General features: G+C 35.9%; 3 long non-coding RNA genes across 3 annotated transcripts; 2 read left to right on the top strand and 1 right to left on the bottom strand.

The window, feature by feature from the left end:
• Nucleotides 1–1,263: 1,263 nt before the first annotated feature.
• LOC113306977 lies at nt 1,264–2,572 on the bottom strand. Its single transcript, XR_003338957.1, has 2 exons — nt 2,361–2,572; nt 1,264–2,233 (listed from the first exon to the last, which is right to left on the bottom strand). It is a non-coding gene; the product is annotated as an uncharacterized LOC113306977 (long non-coding RNA).
• A 2,537-nt stretch (nt 2,573–5,109) lies between these two features.
• On the top strand, nt 5,110–7,611 carry LOC113306671. The gene is made up of 3 exons (XR_003338777.1): nt 5,110–5,267; nt 5,365–5,403; nt 7,362–7,611. It is a non-coding gene; the product is annotated as an uncharacterized LOC113306671 (long non-coding RNA).
• Nucleotides 7,612–13,222: 5,611 nt separating this feature from the next.
• LOC113305148 lies at nt 13,223–15,672 on the top strand. Its single transcript, XR_003338487.1, has 3 exons — nt 13,223–13,381; nt 13,480–13,518; nt 15,417–15,672. It is a non-coding gene; the product is annotated as an uncharacterized LOC113305148 (long non-coding RNA).
• The last annotated feature ends 4,804 nt before the right edge of the window (nt 15,673–20,476 follow it).

Genomic DNA, 20,476 nt, shown 5'->3' with positions numbered 1-20,476 from the left:
TCTTCTTCTTCTTCTTCTCTCCTTTCTTTTTTCTTTTTTCTTATGTCTCCTTCTCCCCACCACCATTACCACCAGCAGCAACAACAGATCTCCACGAACACCAGCAACAACACCTCCGTCACCTTCACGAATACTTCCGTCTCCTCCACGAACACCTCCGTTCTCCTCCTCGAACACCTCGGTCTCTTTTCTATTGTTTTATTTTCAGATCTATCACCAACAGTAGCTCCGCCACTACCAAACCAGCCGCTATGTCCAGATCTGTCACCAACAACACCTCTATTTCATCCACGAACACCTCCTTCTCTTTGCTTCTAGTTTTTTGTTCAGATTTATCACCAACAGTAGCTCCGCCACCACCAAACCACCTGTCATGTCCAGATCCGCAACCAATAACTCCGCCTCCTCCATTAACACCATCATCACTACTTCAGCCTCCTCCTTCTATCATCTAAAACTACCAATACCTTCAAATCCGCCACCAACACCTCATCCTCCTTTTATCCTCTACAATCAACACAGTACTTGCAGATCCGACCGCATTCAATCCTCTACAACCACCAACACCACCAGCTTCTGATGTATCATCACCAGCAAATGATGATTCATTTTTATCGTCGAAATCAATATTTGTGTTGGGGAAATGACAGATTTATGTTGAACCAAAATTGATTTCATCAAATTCTGACAGTTTTGGTTGGTGAAAAACAGTAAGTTTATGATGAAACCAAATTTGGTTTCATCATAAACTTGCCTATTTTCTATCATGTAACCAAATATTTTAATGATGAAAATTAAGTTTATGATGAAACCAAATTTTGGTTTCACCTGATTTTTGCCTAATTTATTCGGCCTGACTTGGAAGACGGCGTGTTTGGTTTCATCGTTGAAGTTATATTGGTGAATGACGATATGCCTGAAAATGATGAAACCTAATTAGGTTTCATCGTCTTGTTTTTCATTTTGTTGAATAGTGATCTCTATGAAACCAATTTTCAATGGTGAGACACGGGTGGATTGTTTTTTGTTGAAACTAGTTTTAGTGAGGAGGTAATGGTAGTGGTGGTTGTGGCAGCGATGGAGGTGGTGAAGTTGACGGTGGTGGTAGGTATCATCTTATTTTGTTTCATTTTTGGGCTATTTAACGTTTGGTACCCAGCAAATGTCCAACACCCAGCTTTGGTACCCAATATTTGAAATATCAAGGGTTGGTACCTTGACTAGTCAGAGACTGTCAAGTCAAACTGTTGACTTAACCTTGTGTTACTTAAATAGTTCAATTATTAATAAACATTAATTACTTAACGGTGCATTAACACCGTTAGCACGTGATGTTAAGAAAAATGAAATTTAATTTTATGGCTACAAATAAATTGATCAAACGGTTCCAATGTGACTTGAATCGAGGTGTTCTACTCATTCAAGACTTTTGGCGAACACCTACTATGCTTCTGCTGGTGATGAAAATGTGACTTTATTGCTGTATTTGTAACCCCTTTAATATCTTCCTCCACATACAAATTTGAGTTCTAATAAGAACCCAAGTTTCATAATCATACCGTGAATCTAAAACACTCAACAATCATAGGCATTCATCCATAAAAACTAACGTAAATACCTAGTTCCACTGTTCTTCAGTTATTTCATCATCTTCTTATTCACGGTCATTCAATCAAAATCTTAAAATCTCCATTACCAATTTCATCAAACTGCAATTCAATTTATCACTATCCTTATCATCCTTATAAAAAGCTTTCTTCTTCTCACATTATCCATATTGATGCAATTATTGATTTTCACGGAGTTCGTAATGCACTTGGAGATTGTATAGATACAGAACCAAAAATATTCCGTATCAAAACCTATGGAATACAAAAAATTTGTTCATCTACTTTAATTGGTTTACCATCACATAAATATCCAACCAAAATCTTCACCGCTACGAGTTTTAGTATAAACAACCGGTCCCATCTTTCGATGATTTCTTTAGATAAGAAACCAAAGTCTCCTAAACCCATCGGAAGATTCAGAACTATCAAACTCCTATTAACCCCTTTGGAACAAACACTAACCCAAAATCTCTTTCAGTCCACATTTACGGCAGCAACATCAATTTCATGCACTGTCAATTCTTTACGCACACTAGAATTGTAATCTAGCACGAACTGCAATATACCCAATTTTTTATTCACTTCAATCATCCAAATCTGTCCATCCATTAACTATAATCACACTAATTAAACAATATAATCAGAAAAAGGAATAATATCAAAGTTAACCTAACTTTCAAAATTGAAAAAAAAATCGAACACATATTATTAAATTAAAGAAGAACATGAAAATAAAATGATTTAACATACTTTTGTAGTCAACGATTTGACGTGATTTTGATCGAAAATCTTCTTCTCAACTGAAAATAGTCGTGTTGAATCTGTTGATGGTTATACTTCTTGATGCTTGTTAAAAAAAGTAAAAAGAGAAGGAAGAAAAAGAAGAATAATACAATAAGAAGAAAAGAACGTGGCGGTAGTTGGTAGTTTCGACTGGTGGTGGAGTTCTGCTCATGGTTACGGTGAAGAAGCAGCAGTTCCAGAAGGTGGTGGTGCACCCGTTATGTATCTAACCAGACGTTAGGACAGTTTTGGTCATTGTTAGCATTCATACGGCAAATAGGTAATAACATAAGTTCTGAAACGGAATGTATAATAAAGTCAAGTCCACTGTTTGACTTGACAGTCTTTGACGGGTCAAGGTACCAACCCTTAATATTTTAAATATTGGGCACCAAAACTAGGTGTTGGACATTTGCTGGGTACCAAACACTAAATAACCCTTCATTTTTTTCATTTTTCTTCCTTCTCCTTTTCTTTATGATGAAACCAAATTTTGGTTTCACTTGATTTTTTCCTATTTTATTCGAACTGACTTGGAAGTCGGTGTGTTTGATTTCATCATTAAAGTTGTGTTTGGTGAAATGACTACGTGGAAAAATGCTGAAACCTAATTAGGTTTCATCGTATTTTTTCATTTTTGTTGAATATTGTTCTCTATGAAACCAATTTTTGATGGTGACACATAGGTGGATATTTTTTTGTTGAAACTAGTTTTAGTTGAGGAGGTGATGGTAGTGGTGGTTGTGGTGATGGTGGTTGTGGCGGCGATGGGGGTGGTGCAGTTGACGGTGGTGGTAGGTGGCGGCGGCGGTGCAGTTCACAATCATCTTATTGTGTTTCATTTTTTTTCTTTTTTCTTCCTTCTCCTTTCTTTCATGATGCATCTAATTTTAGTGAAACCAATTTTGGTTTCATCATTTTTTCTGTTTGGTTTCATTATTGTTTTTCTCATTTTGTTGAATATTGATCAATGAAACTAGGTGGCGGCGGCGGTCAGTGGTGGTGGTGGTTGGAGGCGGTGGTGGTTGACGGTAGACGGCGGCAGTGGGCGGTGGTGGTGGTGGTCAGTGGTGGTGGCGCGGTGGTGGTGGTGCTGCTAGTGTAGTTGGTGGTGGGTTGTTTGTTGGTGGTGATAATATAGTAAAATTGAAAGGTGGGGTTGATTTTTATTTTTGTTGGGGTGATTTAAACTACAAAAAGGGTAATATAGAGATATTATGTTAAATGGGGTTTTTGTGAACAATTTGTTTTGTTGGAGTTTTTGTGCATGGATAATGACACCTTTGGGGTTATAACTCGCAGCCCGTTTTATTTTTGTATAATTTGATAGTTATATTTATGTGTATATTAATTATGAACGCGCGATTTGGGATACTAAAACTAATTGGGGATAGAGGAAAAGGACAAAAATTGGATTTAAATATCAAATCACGGTCACCCCTTATCTAAGTATTTTATATAATTCCTAATCTACCCCTCACTAATCAGATTTAGTGTTTAATTAGGAAAAATCTTAAGTATTTGTTAAATGATTAGTGTGTATTTTTATTTGTATTTGGGTGAGTGGGGAGAGAGTAAAAGGAGGGAAAAAAATATTTGAGAGGGAATTTTTTTTGGTGAAAATGGAGGATGATTGTGAAGAGAGAATTGCTGCTGCTGAATCTTTAGCTCAACTACAACAAGGAGCATATCTTGAATCTTCAACTAATGACAACAATTCACAATTGCAATTCTTTGTTGAAACAACACCCTTGAATGATGATTTTTACGAGTATGGAGAGTTTTTTGAAGAACCTACACAAGAAAGTAAACTAGCACAACATATAAGCATCCCCAATACTCAGGTAAAGCTGCTAAGAGGTTGAAAATTTGTTTTTTTTTCTTTGAATCCACCATTTTTGCAGCTGAAAAATCTCGGTGCCGGCATGGACGTGGTATGAATACAATGCCGGAAGCAGCCATATCGACATGGTTTTTATACTACGGCCATGTCGTCCGCTCGATATCCCTCATTTTGAAATTCAAGCTGGCAGTATTCAACAAAAAAACTATTCCAGTACAAAAGTTGCTTTTTACCTACCGCTATCCGGAGGGTCCGAGGGGCATAGCCCCTCCCGGCTGTGTTCGACCTATTCCGTTTTGAAATTCAAAACCTATTTCGTATTGAAATTTTTCTGGTGTTCATCAGTCCACTGCCGGCACAGTCAGTTAATTCTCGAACATGCCGGTACTGCTAACGACATAGTATGTTGCTTAAATTTTCTTTGATGGCACATGATGTAAAGTAACCAGAAAATTGAATTTTTTTCACTTGACTATCGGCATTGATAGATTTCTATCGAGCATGCCGACATTTAATTACGTCATTGAAACGTTAGTTACCAAGCATGTAACATTCTAAAAATTTCCCCTGGTGCTTTAGGCTAAAGGGTGTAACATTCTAAAAATTTTCCCTAGTGCTTTAGCCGCGATCCTAACATATTCGGATATTCGGGTTTTTGAGTCCAAGTATCAGATACCCATAGTAGTGGAGGAGTGCCTTTATCAATTTTCTTGCACCTTAGAGCATAAGTTTGGGTTGGGTGTCTCTAATACATCTGGCAACTCCAATCCTAAACCAGGATGCCTTAATATCTCTTCATGCAGTTTAGCCACGTGTCAAAAGTTGCCTTATAATTCTCCGTGCATCTAAACACATGTCAAGGGTGTTCCATAATAAAATAATCTAATTTTCTTTTCATTCTTTGTGTTCGTCCCTGTTCTCTGAATTTCTTGTTTTCCCTGAACTCCAAAACCCAAGTGAATGAGTGAGTCAAGCAAAGATAATCTTTAATCAATTGTTGTTTCAGATCCTTGAAGTAAATTAGTATGGAGGTAAGGAACTATTTCCTTAATTTCGAATTATAATTCCGTATTCTTTTACCACAATGGTTCCACGGTATCTTAATCAACGATTTGAAATTTCAACAAGGTTGCAAATGTGTGGTCTTGCTGTGGAATCACATTTGAGGTATGGGTGTTTTTATGCTTTCGTTATTTTCTTATTTTTACTTGTGCTCATCAAACTGATTTTGATAGATAAATCGATGTAATTCTTCCATGTTTTTGTATGATTTCTGAAATTCCCTTAATGGGTATGTATAATCATCTTGGTCTTGTGATTTATCAGCTCATAATATTAAAATTTGATTATATTCATAACCTTGCTTGAATCTGCTAGAGGGAGTAGAATTTGGTGTTTTCTAATTAATTTTTATGGAATCTTAGTGTATTGATCTCGTGCTTTGTGAAGGCATTGTTCTTATAAACTGAAATTGAAATTTTAATTTCCTGAATATGTGTAGCTTTCCTTGTTACAACATGATACAACCTGATTTGGATATCAAAGATTGATTTAATGTTTGTGTCAAACTTGCGACTTGTTTCCACCAAATGATTAAGCATACTGTCTCCAATATGTTTTAACTTCATTTGTTCTGATTTTCACCAAAAACTCATGTCCCCAATTGTCACCAAAAACTCAAGTCCCCAATTGAGTTTCAAAAATAGCCCATCCCATGTTTGTGAAAGAATCTGAAATTCTTGAAAACGTGATTTCTGTCCTGTTTGGTATAGGAGTTTCAACACAGCCATGAAACTCTTTATATTTTCTTATCATTTTTAAGTTAAAGAGGGTCTCCTCAGCTTTCCAAAGACAAAAAATTTGCTAAATATCGTCGGACAATGAATTTTCTATGAATTTTCTAATAGTGACTATCGAAACTGTAAATTCTGAACCTGTTTCCATGTCCTGTTTTGTGGAGACTCTTCGACACAGATATATACCTTGACACCTTCCACTTTTATTTTTATGTTTAAGAGGACTCTCTCGGCTTTCTAACAAGACCAAGTTTTCTAAATTCCATTGTGTAATGAATTTTACTCGAATTTTTGAATGTAGGCTATCGAAACTGAATTTTATCTGAAAACGTTCGTCTCTGTCCTGTTTGTTTGAGACATTTTGACTGAGCTATGTACTAGATTTCTTCAGTTTTTCATTTTCATGTTGTAGAGGGATTTCCCACATTTCTAATGACACTAAGTTTTCTGAATTCCATCACATAACGAATTTTGCACGAAATTTTGATCTTGATTGGCGAAACTGCAAATTCTGGAAATGAGTTTTATTGCACATTGATTTTGAGTTGTTTTCCCTTCTTGCTTGCCTCTACCCTGATTGGTTTGGAACCGTTTTATATTCTCCATTCCGTGACTCTCTTTTGCAGCCAAGCATGGGTTAGTTTTTCATATTTTCAAACACTAAAAAGTATGAGATTAGTTGTGTGGTTTATGAAACTTATAATGAATGGCTTGCTGAGTTCGCTCATTTTGCAGTGACTAGTAGCACCAATTATTTGTCATTTCAGTAATCTTGATTCTTTTCATTGAGCATAGATTATCATAATTTAAGATAAGTGATTTTCGTTCTCATGATGAGTAGTTGTCTTTGGTAAGAGCTTATTTTCTAATTATGGGAATGCTGCCAATGTTGTTTTCATATTAGCTTTTCGCTATGAGTTTACGAGGGTTTTCATATCTTATGGATGTTTCCTTTGAGGTGAATCTGATCGGAAATTAGAGAACTCTACTATAGGACCATCAGGCCTTAATTGGCATCCCACCTATGGGTGGCAACCCGGAAGACCGTTTGTTTGATAACGGTGTCTGGTATCGGACTACCCCGACGTTGGATCTGGCCTTATAAATAATAGAGTGAATTTTTATCTGAATTTTAAGAATGGCAGCTTACAAATGTACAAATGTTAAATAACGAATGCTTTACATTCATTTCTGGATTTCAGGCTTTTTGTTTATTGCCTTACTGTTGCACTTATTTTGTGGCATTACTAGATTACCGTTATACCTCCTACTGGGTTGTGGGCTTACCCTGTTTTTTTGTTTTTGTTTTTTTTTTCCCCACAAAGTTAGAATTTAGCCTGGGACAGTGAGCTACAAGAATCTTGCGGCAGCGAATCCGGAGACACAAAATTGGTATTCGCTTTGTCGTCTTTATATATATGTATATATATCATGGCATGATTAATAGGTGAACTTGAGATTGTTTTGGAGACGTTGTTCATGTTTGATTTGTTTAAATTTTCCATTGTATAGTACTTATATGCATTTTAAATGAATGTTAAACACATATTTTATTAATGAAAGTATTTCAGTTCATATATTTTCTGTTTGTCTTATATAAACGTCTTCAGGGTTCTCTTTTCTTCTTAAAGGTTCTTGTGCTCAAACAGACTTTTCCTTATAATTATGAAGCAAGCATCCTTGATAGCTCTTGTACTGAAGTTGATATAATTATATTTAACAAGAGTTTTAAGTTATCTCCCTTATTTTATGTCTTTCCTTACTGTATTTAACTTTTCTTTTTATCAATCTTTTGCTCTCGAGTGACGTGTCAGGGGGTTTGGCCTTGCTATTTGGGTTGAAAAATTAACCCATTAGAAGGAAAAAATTTTTGGACCGTTACAGTTGGTATCATAGCAGTTCCGGTTCACGTGGAACTGTGAGTTTTGGACTTACTTGTTTTCCGGTGACGTGTACTTGATCGATTTCTTTTCAGTTTTGATAATTTGAGCGTTAAATTTATTATGAGACGGTTTGTTTTATCGATTTTCGGTTGCTTTGGGGTTGGGATTAAAAAGTTCAAAGCCATGATATATATATGTATAGCTTGCTGTGAATATTACTCTTAGTTTAGTTAGCGTTGCTAATTATAGGATGTAACCCTTGAAAAAGCGGGGGTCTAACAACAGCACCCAATATTTCTCTTAGCAATCTGTATGGACAAACTCAAATATACTTTTAAAAGAATCAACAAGACTCAATCAATTAAAAGTATATCAACGAGTTTATATCTCTCTCTTGATTTGATTTACTCAAGCAGGAACTGCGAGTTCTAATCAAATACAAGGAATAACTTGGATGGTATCAAAGACCAATATCCAAGGATCAATCAATGAAAATCAACAACCAAAGTTTGGATTACTTTAATTGATGATCTAACGCACAACCTGTATTATTTTAATTATAAAGATAAAATAATATAATGCGGAAATTGAAATAACACAGACACCAGAAATTTTGTTAACGAGGAAACCGCAAATGCAGAAAAACCCCGGGATCTAGTCCAGATTGAACACACATTGTATTAAGCCGATACAGACACTAGCCTACTCCAAGCTAACTTCGCACTGGACTGTAGTTGAACCCCAATCGATCTCCCACTGATCCAAGGTACAACTATGCTCCTACGCCTCTGAGCCCAGTAGGATACTGCGCACTTGATTCCCTTAGCTGATCGCACCCACAACTAATAGTTGCTACGACCCAAAATCGCAGGCTTTAACAATAAACAAATCTGTCTCACACAGAAAAGTCTATCAAAGGATCAATCTGTCTCCCACAGATAAACCCTAAAGGTTTTGTTCCGTATTTTGATAATAATCAAGGTGAACAGGAACCAATTGATAATTCGGTCTTATATTTCCAAAGAATAGACTAGAGTTATCAATCACCTCACAACAATCTTAATCGTATGGTAGCGAAACAAGATGTTGTAGAATCACAAACAATGAGACAGAGATGTTTGTGATTACTTTTTATATCTTGCCTATTAGAGATATCAATCTCAAGCCAATCAATCTGATTGTACTCGTATGATTGAAGATGCAAGATCAGATCACACAATTATTATAAAAGTAGTATCGGTCTGGCTTCACAATCCCAATGAAGTCTTTAAGTTGTTAAACTGGTTTTAGAAGAAGAAAACCAAAGGTTAAAGGAGAATCGACTCTAGTACGCAAACTAGTATCACACGTAAGGTGTGGGGAATAGTTTTGCACAATACTAGATGTCTCCTTTATATAGTCTTTCAAATCAGGGTTTGCAATCAATGTTAGCTCAGTAACAAAGCATTCAACATTCACCGTTAGATGAAAACCTGATTTAGATTCAAGCTAATATTTCTCAACCGTTAGATCGAAAACTTAGCTTGTTACACACACTTGACAATGCACGCTTCTAGGTTTTTTAACCGTACCCAAACATATGCACTTGTTGGTTTAACAATATTTAACCAAAAGGTTAGCCATATGAGCATTTCATATCAACCATGTTCTTCTTCACCATAACTAGTTCAGATGACTTCAAATGAACTAGTTAAAAAGTTGTTCAATTACAAAGAAATATTATGTACTACACAAGACACAATTGAAGCAAAGATGATTTGATTCACTCGAATCGGTTCATGAACTTTTATAGCCACGATTTTCAAACTTCATTGTCTTTTTAAGTTTAAGTTCAGAAATAATCTTCAGATATATAACCTTCTCAAGTTCGCAGACTAGTTTCGCGGACTTAAGTTACCGGGTAGATTTTTTACAAACTCCAGAATAAATTCTTGGGTATGAGAACTTCGCCGGTTCGCGGACTTAGCTTCACGCAGAAATTCTCGGGTTTTGAGAACTTCGGAAGTTCGCGGACTTGGCTCACACCATTCTTCCCGCTCTCTTGATCAACAAAGTTCGCAAACTTTGGTTCAAGGAATAGGACTTATACATAAATGTGTTTCCACAACAATACCTATGTCCACCATTGGTTATGTAATCTAAACTCTCATTTCAATCATTGAGACATTCTTAGAGGACGTTCTATAGTTGTTATACCATTTCTCGTCAAAGAAATTTTCAAGATGATTGAAACATATCATGACTTTCGTCACATGGTAAAGATAAACTTGGTTAAAGTGAAAATCTTACCAACTCATATTTCGAGATATAGATAGGCGAGGTATACTCGACTCGAAATACCAAATGTGTATAATCCAAGTGTATATATATAGCATACGACTTCTTGTCTCAAAGAGTAGGAGATAGAGTAGATAGACTTTTGAGTGATAGATAAGTTCAAGTTTTCACATACCTTTTTGTCGAGAAGTTCCATCGGTTCCTTGAGTAGTTCTTCTACTTGTATGATGAATCGCTATGAAGTCCTTGATCTCAACTACACTTTCTATCCTAGTCCGAGACTTAGATACAATATACTAGAAATCAAGACTTATAGTTTTGATCACTAACATTGGCAAACATGCTTGAGATAGCAACACATGCGAGTTCGACCGAGCAATGCTCTAACAACCCTAATGAGTATGCTTGTATTATAAGGTGTGTCGTAGTACAAAATTGGAAATTACATTAGCTAGAAAGTCAAAGGTTTTTAGTACTAAGACAAAGTGCATGGTGATAAACTTGAAGTAAGGAAGGAATGCACTTCCCGTGGAGTTGGAATCGTATCTACGCTACCAAACATTTTTTGAAATAAGATATCTTAGATCAGGGAAGATTTATCGACACAATTTAAATATATCTTAGCATGTCAGAGTATTTTGATAACATTGCATGTTCTTCTCTTAAATGTCACCATCCCTTTTAGATTGGTATATGCGTAATAATGAGTCGTGTCATCCTTTCAAATTCGGTCTAAAATATCTTTACATATGTATTAGACCAAGTTTTCAACTTTTAAAATTGAATGTAGGTGTTGTTTTGTATACTGGTGAGTTTGTTGTCAGAAACTTGTATCGGCTAAGTTGGTTATCGTAAATCCTCATTTCATATAGTCTTTTAGATTCATATATTCTTGAGGTCATAATGCTAGATCAAATGAGCTTGATAGAACATCTTAATCCCCTTGCTCATATCCAAAACTTAATTTACCACACTGTTATATGCTTGAACTTCTATAGGTGCTTACTGTGTGCGCTCCAACTTTGATTGAACTGTGGTTGTAGTGTCGGTGTAACAAGATGTCCTTAATTAACTATTAACTTAAAATGTTGTTCGCAGTAATGGTAAAGGACTTACATAATGTTTTCGGTTATCAGTACGGTGCCACGATACATGATCCTTATGAGCTGTTGGTTTACGAAAAATGCATTTCAACCTCTTTTGCATACTTTTATTGGTATATGAGTGTTTCATTTCGTGCTTTCGACATTGAGAAACTGTGAGAATTATCTTGGTTTTGTCTGAGTTACGGATTTTTTGAACTACTAGTGAAATATATGGTATCGAAATGACTTTAATTTAAATCTAAATTTTGGATAAGGTTTGACATCTTTGTATAAGTTCTGACAATCTTAATTTAAGCATCAATGTGTCTATATCACAAATTTTCTTGTTAAATATTAGAACTCTCTCATTTACCTAGAGTGCTTTAGTTCTTTGACGCCACAACATTTTTGTTAACCAGAGCTTTTGCGACAGTGCAACTTTGTCATCTTAAATTGTATTCTAATTTTCATAGATTTAAATGCGCGGTGTATTTCGTGTTTAGACCAACGGTACTAGCATAGTTTTCCTTTAATTAAATTGTTTCTCAATGACTTTTAATAACACTAATTTCATGAAGTTTAACTTTGTTTTTAATCATGTCCTTTCAAGAGGAAAGTTGCAATTCCTATCATACGGTGTATACTTGGATTTATAAATAATATTTTCATTTATATTGGCGACTTCGTTTCAAAACAATAATGTGTTATATTGCTTTGCATGAATTGATTCACTTTTTATTTTCTTTCTTTAACTATCCAATGGGTCCCTATTTTGATGTGTTATATTGCTTTGCATGAATTGGTTCACTTTTTGTTTTCTTTCTTTAACTAGCCAATGGGCCTATTTTTATTGTTGTAGATTGTATATGAATGCTTTGATGAAATGGAGAAACAAGGTTTAGTGTTTACTTAAGTACAACCTGGTGTTTTGTTTGTTAGATTGTCACTCATCTAAACAGTTCACGTCCAACATAAAAGAGAAACTACCATTCGTTGAGTTTGTGTACGATGACATCCACCAATCCAGTGGTAGGTTGACGACATACGAAGTTTTATGCGGTATACCACGTGGTATGCCATCTTGTTGGGCAGGCTTTAGCAAAAGAAGTGGTGTAAGTCCAGTGTTGATTCCAGAGATGACTACAAAGTTCAGGTTCGTCCGAGAACCTTAATTTGAAATGACCTACGCATACCTGAAGAGAGGATTTTGGAGTTTCAAGTGTAAGGATAAAGCCTGTGCACGAGGAAATAAATTTTCTTTGATAACTTGAAGTTTTCCGGCGAGGGAACTGTTGTGTTCTTATGCGTTTCATGTCTTCAGGATTCTACAATACAACTACCACATTAATTACGAGAGTGACAAGACTTGGAAGACGAGCAATAATGTTACTTACGATGAAATGGCATTGCACGTTATTACCTAAAAGAATCAAGTTCTTCAGGAGACGCCACAAAAATGGGGAGAGTGATATCGCGACATACAACATCTAAGAAGCGAATTGGGACCAATCCGATATGCCATGAGTAAGCTGAGATAATTTTCTTTCCCTCTCTTTTTCTAACTCTTAATTTTGTTTTGAATTCCAAGGAAGAAATTCTTCTTTTTAGTGGGTAATAGTGTAACATTCTAAAAAAAAATTCCTGGTGCTTTATGCTAAAGGGTGTAACATTCTAAAAAATTTCCCTAGTGCTTTAGCCGCGATCCTAACATATTTGGATATTCGGGTGTTTGAGTCCTAGTATCAGATACCCATAGTAGTTGTGGAGTGCCTTTATCAATTTTCTTGCAGCTTGGAGCATAAGTTTGGGTTGGGTGTCTCTAATACATCTGCAGCTCCAATCCTAAACCAGGATGCCTTAATATCTCTTCATGCAGTTTAGCCACGTGTCAAAAGTTTCCTTATAATTCTCCATGCATCTAGACACATGTCAAGGGCGTTCTATAATAAAAGAATCTAATTTTCTTTTCATTCTTGGTTTTCATCATTTTTCTCTGAATTTCTTATTTTCCCTGAACTCCAAAACCCAAGCGAATGAGTGAGTCAAGCAAAGATAATCATTAATCAATTGTTGTTTCAGATCCTTGAAGTGAATTAGTATAGAGGTAAGGAACTATTTTCTTAATTTCGAATTATAATTCCTTATTTTTTTTACCACAATGGTTCCACGGTATCTTAATCAATGATTTGAAATTTCAACAAGGTTGCAAATGGGTGGTCTTGCTGTGGAATCACGTTTGAGGTAGGGGTGTTTTTATGCTTTCGTTATTTTCTTGTTTTTACTTGTGCTCATCAAACTGATTTTGATAGATAAATCGATGTAATTCTTCCATGTTTTCGTATGATTTCTAAAATTCCCTTAATGGGTATGTATAATCATCTTGGTCTTGTGATTTATCAGCTCAGAATATTAAAATTTGATTATATTCATAACCCTGCTTGAATCTGCCAGAGGGAGTAGAATTTGGTGTTTTCTAACTAATTTTTATGGAATCTTAGTGTATTGATCTCGTGCTTTCTAAGGAAATTGTTCTTATAAACTGAAATTGAAATTTTAATTTCCTTAATATGTTCAGTTTTCCTTGATTACAACATGATACAACCTGATTTGGATATCAACCATTGATTTAATGTTTGTGTCAAACTTGCGACTTGTTTCCACCAAATGATTAAGCATATTGTCTCCAATATGTTCTAACTTCATTTGTTCTGATTTTCACCAAAAACTCAAGTCCCCAATTGAGTTTCAAAGATAGCCATCCCATGTTTGTGAAAAGAACCTGAAATTCTTGAAAACGTGATTTTTATCCTGTTTGGTATAGGAGTTACATAGCCATGAAACTCTTTATATTTTCTTATCATTTTTAAGTTAAAGAGGGTCTCCTCAGCTTTCCAAAGACACCAAATTTACTAAATTTCGTAAGACAATGAATTTTCTAATAGAGACTATCGAAACTATAAATTCTGAACCTGTTTCCTTGTCCTGTTTTGTGGAGACTCTTCGATACGAATATATAAACCTTGACACCTTCCACTTTTATTTTTCTGTTTAGGAGGACTCTCTCAGATTTATAACAAAACCAAGTTTGCTAAATTCCATTGTGTAATGAATTTGACACGAATTTTTGAATACAGGCTACCGAAACTGAATTTTATCTGAAAACGTTCGTCTCTGTCCTGTTTGTTTGAGACATTTTGACTCAGTTATGTACTAGATTTCTTCTGTTTTTCATTTTCATGCAGTAGAGGGCTTTCCCATCTTTTTAATTACACTAAGTTTGCTGAATTCCATCACATAACGAATTTTGCACGAAATTTTGATCTTGATTGACGAAACTGCAAATTCTGGAAATGAGTTTTATTGCACATTGATTTTGAGTTGTTTTCCCTTATTGCTTGCCTCCACCCTGATTGGTTTGGAACCATTTTATATTCTCCATTCCTTAACTCTATTTGGAAGCCAATCATGGGTTAGTTTGTTATATTTTAAAACACTAAAAAGTTTGTTCTGTGGTTTATGAAACTTATAACGAATGGCTCGCTGAGTTCGCTCATTTTGCAGTGACTAGTAGCACCAATTATTTGTCATTTCAATAATCTTGATTCTTTTCATTGAGCATAGATTATCATAATTTAAGATAAGTAATTTCCGTTCTCATGATGAGTAGTTGTCTTTGGTAAGAGCTTATTTTTTAATTATGGGAATGCTGCCAATGTTGTTTTCATATCAGATTTTCCGTATGAGTTTACGAGGGTTTTCATATCTTATGGATGTTTCCTTTGCGGTGAATCTGATCGGAAATTAGAGAACTCCACTATAGGACCGTCGTGCCTTAATTGGCATCCCACCTACGGGTGGCAACCCGAAAGACCGTTTGTTTGATAACGGTGACTGGTACCGGACTACCTTGACGTTGGCTCTGGCCTTGTAAATAGTAGAGTGAATTTTTATCTGAATTTAAAGAATGGCAGCTTACAAATGTACAAATGTTAAATAACGAATGCTTTACATTCATTTCTGGATTTCAGGCTTTTTGTTTATTGCCTTACTGTTGTACTTATTTTGTGGCATTACTAGATTACCATTATACCTCCTACTGGGCTGTGGGCTTACCCTGTTTTGTTTTTTTTTCCCCACAGAGTTAGAATTTAGCATGGGAGAGTGAGCTACAAGAAGCTTGCGGCAGCGAAGCTGGAGACACAAAGTTGGTATTCACTTTGTCGTCTTTACATATATGTATATATATCATGGCATGATTAATAGATGAATTTGAGATTGTTTTGGAGATGCTGTTCATGTTTGATTTGTTTAAATTTTCCATTGTATAGTACTTAAATGCATTTTAAATGAATGTTAAACACATATTTTATTAATGAAAGTATTTCAGTTCATATATTTTCTGTTTGTCTTATATAAACGTCTTCAGGGTTCTCTTTTCTTCTTAAAGGTTCTTGTGCTCAAAAAGACTTCTCCTTATAATTATGAAGTAAGCGTCCTTGATAGCTCTTGTACTGAAGTTTATATAATTATATTTAACAAGAGTTTTAAGTTATCTCCTTTATTTTATGGCTTTCCTTACTGTATTTAACTTTTCTTTTTATCAATCTTTTACTTTCGAGTGACGTGCCAGGGGTTTGGCCTTGCTATTTGAGTTGAAAAATTAACCTATTAGAAGCAAAATTTTCTGGTTCGTTATAGTTGGTATCAGAGCAGTTCCAATTCACGTGGAACTGCGAGTCTTGGACTTATTTGTTTTCCGGCGCCGTGTACTTGATTGATTTCTTTTCGGTTTTGATGATTTGAGCGTTAAATTTATTATGAGACGGTTTGTTTTATCGATTTTCCGTTGATTTTGGGTTGGGATTAAAAAATTCAAATCCATGATATATATATGTATAGCTTTCACCACAGCCATGGAATTTTCTAATAGAGACTATCGAAACTGTAAATTCTGAACTTGTTTCCCTGTCCTGTTTTGTGGATCTTCGACACAGATATAGACCTTGACACCTTCCACTTTTATTTTTCTATTTAGGAGGACTTTCTCAGATTTCTAAAAAGACCAAGTTTGCTAAATTCCGTCGTGTAATGAATTTTACACGAAATTTTGAATGTAGGCTATAAAAACTAAATTTTATCTGAAAACGTTCGTCTCTGTCTTGTTTTTTAAGACATTTTGACTCAGCTATGTGCTAGATTTATTCTGTTTTTCATTTTCATGTTGTAGAGGCTTTCCCATCTTTCTAATGATACTAAGTTTGCTGAATTCCATCGCATAACGAATTTTACACGAAATTTTGATCTTGATTGGCGAAACTGCAAATTTTGGAAGTGAGTTTTATTGCACATTGATTTTGAGATGTTTTCCCTTCTTGCTTGCCTCCACCCTGATTGGGTTGGAACCATATTATGGTTTCCAACCCTTCTATGATATAAATACAACTATTTATAGGCTTTAAATCCCCTAGAAACTCGATCGAAATCGTTGAAAATTCCCAATACTCTTTACGGGCAGTTGGGAAAATAATTCCCTTTTTGTTGCGTTCCACTGTTTTGTTAGCTATTCTATCGTCTCAAATATCTTCTAGGACTTGAACTCAACTTATTTGAAGTATATCCCACGCAAGACAATCCCTTAAATCTCTCAAACTAACCTCAAACCCTAAACAGAGAAGCCGTATCCTGTTGGGACTTCGATCAATTATTCCGACTTATCCAGCCCAATTGGATGGGTCTAGACGATTGCATTAGGCCTGTTATGTCTTCTAGAGTCCGTAGGTACCAAATACACCCGTTTAATCTCCTCAGAACTCGCTAAGAATTCAACTCCAAAACTGTTGTCGCTGCAGCCAATTCTTCCCGCCAATTTCTGTTTTGAATTTTGAAGATGACCTCCCCCTATCTAGTTCCGGTGTCCCTTTAGTACATGCCCTGAAATAGGGTGCCCCTATCCAAATTAGGGGTTCCTTTAGCAATTCTTCTGGGATGTTTTCCGCACTTTTTCAGGGTTCCTCCGGGGTATTTCCGGTACACTTCTCGGGAATTTCCGGTACACTATCAACGACAATCCAAGGGCCACATTTTTAGCCAATTTTTGCCGCAAAGCCTTATTTATCCAAAAACACCTACAAAAGCATAAAAGACCATAATAAGTACAAAATCGAGCACTAATAATATATACAAATGAGATATATTAGACACATAAATGTGTCTATCAAATACCCCCAAACTTATTATTTGCTAGTCCCGAGCAAATCAAAACTACAAAATAAAATCCTAACTCACTGTCGCAGGCATCGTCAATTGCATTTAGCGTATACAATAAGCCTTTAAACTCCTAGGTGTCCCTAGTGGACGAGTTATAGTCTCGGGAGGGCTTACAAGAGATATACCCACAAAACCTGTACTCCAGACCTTAGCTATCTACGCAGAACCTTGGAAGGCACTAAAGAATCTCCTTGGTTGGCATACTTATTGAATACAGGAAGAAGTACCCTGATGCGAAATTCCAATTGCTGTACACGAGTTTTCACTCAAGCATACTAAAATTCATATAAAGTGACAGAGCTCTACTCAGATAGTTGCACTATGGACATCATATTCGGAGTCAAAACTAATCACATGGATAGATCAAGAAGATGGAAATAAAAAAACATATATGGTTTTGATGTTTACCAAGTGAAAGGCGTTTCCCATATCTGTCTGAAGGCCTCCGCCAAAATGAACATATCCTAATGGATTGAGATACTAGTCTGACTAATATCAACACACTGGCATATAAAAGGGTACCAGTGGTCGATAACCTAACTCTAGGTCAACACAACTGGCATATACAAGGGTACCAGTGGTCGACTTTATTGAATTTATTCCTTTTGGTCAAATGGTCCGGTCTCAATTCTTCTTTTTTTCTCTTTTTTTTTCAACTTTTTTTTTTCATAATTTTTTTTTTTTTTGTAACTCAATCACTCTAATTCATCCTAGCATTGGTAACAACTTGAATCGTGGGCCCCACCTATCACTTAGAGAAACATGGTTTAAAAACAAAATAAAATAAAATAAAAATAGAAGTGAAAAGGACTCAACGAGATATGGTGAAACTATCATGTTATTTCTAACACCTGAGCTATGTGCTTTTATGAATAGACTCTTCTAGATGTTTCCATTTAATCAGATTGGTTCCTCAACTCCTAAAACCAAAATGTTTCCATCCACTTAGATTGGTTAGTGCCATCCTAAATACGCATAAATTTCTAGGCTCTGGAGTTTATTTATTGCAAAAAGGTGACAAAAAGCGTTTCTTCCCCACCCCCAAACTTAAATCTAACATTGTCCTCAATGTTCTAAAGATGAAATTAAAAGCATGAACAAGGAAAAACTATTACCACTGGAGGGAAAAGAAATAAGGAAGAATATTACCGTATCACATGAACGCGGGAGCCTCCCAGTAAATGCTAAATTTATAGTCATTAGCTAGACATCAAATACCTCTAAAAGAATTGTCACCTTCCAAAGTCGTATACCAATAGTCGAAACAATTGTGGGTCCATAAGACCAAATAGAACTGCCACGAATATGAGACAAATGCTCAAGATCATAAAAATGAGCAGATAGAGCACAACCTGATCTAAAGTTCTCTCAAGACAACTGGATTTATCTAAGGTGCCCACTTGGGCTTCATATGAGTGTCTCGGCAAACAGATTCATCCGAAAAACGGGTCTCTAACATATGGTTTTTTTCCTGGACAGTATCAGGCGGATCAGGTTGTGGAGTCTGAATAGACTCAAGCAATACCTCAGATGCACTAGGCTTGAGTCCCAAGTTAGGGACTTCTACTGGGATAATTGACAATCTCTACCCCCAAATTTAGGGTAATCACTATTCTACGTAAGACCTTTAACTATGGCTTGAATTTCCGGATCCGGAGAGTATTTAAAATACTCTAAAGCTTCTTCTAGTTCACTACCCCCAAACTTAGAGTTTTGGGTGTCTCTAGATAAACTATTCACAATATTCCTAATTTCTAGACCATCCGGTTCCTGAAAAAGGTCAATTGCTTTCTCTGAGTTATAATCAGGTGGTTCATCCTCTAAATTCTTTTGAGGTATACTAGCTATAGGACTTATATGTTTCATATCCTCTATGGTCATCCCTAGAGTTTCCTTATTGTGTTGAAGCACAATTACTGGCCTAATCTCATGATCACTATCCAAATCGGAAGTTATAGGCAAAATCTCAGATGGGCCTACAAATGCATAATTGGGGTCCAACTTAGGAGGATCTTTAGGCTCTTCGAAATAAGGGCTTAAGGTAGATTCGGTAGCTAGTAATGGTTCAAACCTACATTTCCATCTATCGGTATCTAACATAGGAATAGAATCCAACAGAGCATTTACCTGTTCAATGTTGCTATCATCGTCAAAATCCATGCTAAAACGGGCTAGACAACTCTCTAATGGATCTTCCGATTCGGTGTTTGGTACAGACTTCGGAACTAAGGTTCCTATCATGTTGACCTCTTCAATGAACGTGTCATCTAGCTCAGAATGTATCTTATTGACATTAAAAATATTCAACTCAGTAGTCATATTACCAAAAGATAGATTCATAATACCATTTCGACAATTTATGATCGCATTAGACGTGGCTAAAAACGGGCGACCTAAAATCACTGGTATTTGGTTCTCTGAGTCAGGGACAGGTTGGGTATCTAGGATAATAAAATCCACTGGACAAATAAACTTTTCAACCTCTATGAGAACATCCTCGATCACACCACAAGTAACTTTAACGGACCTATCAGCTAACTGAAGTGTTATCTGGGTAGGTTTCATCTCACCAAGTCCTAGCTTAAGGTACACATGGTATGAAATTAAGTTCACACTGGCTCCTAAGTCAAGCAACGCTTTCTCAACACGTTATTTACCTATTGTGCAAGAAATGGTCGGGGACCCTGGGTCTTTATACTTAGGAGTAGTGGTATTCTGAATAATAGAACTCACATGACTAGCTATGAAAGCTTTCCTCTGGACACTGAGCTTACGCTTTCGCGTACACAAGTCTTAAGGAACTTGGCATAAGAGGGAATCTGCCTAATTGCATCTAATAATGGAAGGTTGATATTAACCTGCTTAAAAACCTCCAATATATCATTGAAGTTGGACTCCCTCTTAGTCGGAACTAACAGCTGGGGAACGGGGC

This window comes from Papaver somniferum, chromosome 8 (genome assembly GCF_003573695.1).
Source record: "Papaver somniferum cultivar HN1 chromosome 8, ASM357369v1, whole genome shotgun sequence".
NCBI lineage: Eukaryota > Viridiplantae > Streptophyta > Magnoliopsida > Ranunculales > Papaveraceae > Papaver > Papaver somniferum.
The sequence above is the reverse complement of the archived record's forward strand: the minus strand, read 5'-3'. Positions and strand labels throughout refer to the sequence as shown.